The sequence below is a fragment of the Anopheles funestus genome (assembly GCF_943734845.2).
Source record: "Anopheles funestus chromosome X unlocalized genomic scaffold, idAnoFuneDA-416_04 X_unloc_90, whole genome shotgun sequence".
In the NCBI taxonomy this organism is placed as follows: Eukaryota; Metazoa; Arthropoda; class Insecta; order Diptera; family Culicidae; genus Anopheles; species Anopheles funestus.
The window spans coordinates 1-2,872 of record NW_026045221.1 but is presented as its reverse complement, the minus strand read 5'-3'; the positions used below and the strand labels follow the sequence as shown (position 1 = coordinate 2,872).

Genomic DNA, 2,872 nt, shown 5'->3' with positions numbered 1-2,872 from the left:
ACTTTAACCTATAAAGTGGATATGGACTATCAATTATAACATGGGGCACACACCATGTTCTCGATCCAATCCACGCACACGAGTTGCCTGAGTAGCGACAGGTATACCGATGTGCAATACGTATCCGGCCATAGGCACGGAACGAACAGGAACTGTGGTGCAGACATACAAAGAGTTAAGCCTATTAGTCATTAACTCTAAGGACGGGGCCATGGGGCGGTACGCAAAGGATACGGATGAGCGAGTATGCAGGCCCAATACTCAATAGCTCGATCCGATCCAAGCACATGAGTTGACTGCGGCGCCAGGTTAACCAATGTGCTAGATTCTATTTGGCCAGTAGAATCTTGTGTCTTACGCGATTTGATACCAAGACACCAGAACGAAAGTTAGTTGAAGAGTGATTAAACTCTTATGAAGAATGGTTGTGCAATCACAACTTATGACTTTAACCTATAAAGTGGATATGGACTATCAATTATAACATGGGGCACACACCATGTTCTCGATCCAATCCACGCACACGAGTTGCCTGAGTAGCGACAGGTATACCGATGTGCAATACGTATCCGGCCATAGGCACGGAACGAACAGGAACTGTGGTGCAGACATACAAGGGCCATGGGGCGGTACGCAAAGGATACGGATGAGCGAGTATGCAGGCCCAATACTCAATAGCTCGATCCGATCCAAGCACATGAGTTGACTGCGGCGCCAGGTTAACCGATGTGCTAAGAGAGTTGTTCCTGGGCCTTCAAAGTGACTTCAAAACTATCTTAGCGAATGGTGGCCATGGGCGTAGACATGAGCCACAAGTCACAAGGCCTGGGACTATTGGGTAATAAAGACAACTTAGTCAGAAAGTTAGTCTTTGGACGTACCACCGGGATTGTGTTACATTGGGAACCTTACTATAAAACCCTAGGCAGGGGATCACTCGGCTCATGGATCGATGAAGACCGCAGCTAAATGCGCGTCACAATGTGAACTGCAGGACACATGAACACCGATAAGTTGAACGCATATTGCGCGTCGGACGATTAAACCCGGCCGATGCACACATTCTTGAGTGCCTATCAATTCCTTGATATACAACAAACCAAACTTCAGGGTGGAGCGTGCCACAATAGAACACTATGGCGAGCAGCCCGTCTAGTGTCGTGGGGGAAACACGCTTCCACACTGTGCATAATGGCGTGCTCGGGACCTTTGTTGGGACCGCAGGGCGCTGAAAGTAAAGGGGTGAACCGCATAAATCGCACGCACGTAAACGCGCACACACACAAATAGAGTGAGACGTATCGTAGGATACCGCTAAGAGTACGTTGTGAAACATGGGGAAATTCAATCGAAAACCTCTTTGATGTCCAAGAATTCGTTGACCGTATCCGTCGTAATACTGGATCAACGTGCTTGGGGGAAAACGTCAAAGGGTTTTATAATAGTGGTGCATGATTAACCCATCGATGCCCGAGGGGAACATGTTGTCCAATACAATAGTGGTGCAGTTGGCTCGACATGCTCGGGGGGAGACATCGTGGGTCCAAGTCGACCAAGTCGACCGAGAGTTGTTGTTGAGAGATCGAATCAAAACGATGCCGAGCGGAACTCGTTGTCCTTATTGGAGTGATATTCGGACAACGTGCTCGGGGGGGCCATCGTTGATTCAAAAATGACCGTAAATTGCCCAATCCGTGTGTGTGTGTGTGTGAAGTGTTGTTGCGTATATATCGGTTCGCTATGCCCCGGGTTCGAAACGAATGGAATGTGACTGATTTTGTTGTAGGCCTCAAGTGATGTGAGACAACCCCCAGAATTTAAGCATATTAATAAGGGGAGGAGAAGAAACCAACCGGGATTCCCTGAGTAGCTGCGAGCGAAACGGGAGAAGCTCAGCACGTAGGGACGGTGTGTAACTGCACCTGTCCGATTCCGTGTACTGGAACGACCATTATCTACTATGCACGGTGCAAACAGTTCAAGTTCAACTTGAAGGTGGCTCATCTACCCAGAGAGGGTGATAGGCCCGTAGAACGGCACTAACCCACGTGACAGTAGACGGTCGGCTCCATGGAGTCGTGTTGCTTGATAGTGCAGCACTAAGTGGGAGGTAAACTCCTTCTAAAGCTAAATACCACCATGAGACCGATAGAAGACAAGTACCGTGAGGGAAAGTTGAAAAGCACTCTGAATAGAGAGTCAAAGAGTACGTGAAACTGCCTAGGGGACGCAAACCTGTAGAACCCAATGTTCCGTGCGGTGCGATATTCAGCGGTACGTTGGCCCACGCCGGGTCGGCTGCCGTGCACTTATCAAGACCGCAGCAACGGACATCGCGATCCATTACAATACTCCTACTGGCAATGGCCCCTAGCTCGTGGTTGGCGGCTCCTCAGTACGGGACGCTCGGCGGCTTCCCGGACCAGGTGTCTCCGCGCCTTTCACACCAGAGAGGCGCAGGGCCCGACCGAGCTTGGTGTGTCGCTGGAAGCGTGATGGATTGATACGAGCGGGGATGAGAGCGCACGGCCTACTAGCCCGAAGGCCCATCAGCACTTGACCCTCCGATCGGTGATGACGCATTATGCATTGGGGCACCTACGGGACCCGTCTTGAAACACGGACCAAGAAGTCTATCTTACGCGCAAGCCAATGGGCATACCACATACCATGTGCAGAAGTGCTGCCGGTATATTATAACCATTAAACCCACAGGCGAAGACAACTCGATTGTCACGGGATTACGGGCACGGATAGGTGGCGCAAGCCCCTTATAGAACCGAGCCCCTCCATCCCAGGGTGCTCCGTCACGGGTGCTTGCACCCAGCGGGCATCCCCGGAGTGCGCAGGATGTGACCCGAAAGATGGTGAA

At 50.9% G+C, this 2,872-nt stretch overlaps 1 non-coding gene across 1 annotated transcript; it reads left to right on the top strand.

Moving 5' to 3' along the window:
* The first annotated feature begins 917 nt into the window (after positions 1–917).
* On the top strand, positions 918–1,075 carry LOC125774190 (5.8S ribosomal RNA). The gene has a single exon (XR_007420661.1). It is a non-coding gene; the product is annotated as a 5.8S ribosomal RNA (ribosomal RNA).
* Positions 1,076–2,872: the final 1,797 nt, after the last annotated feature.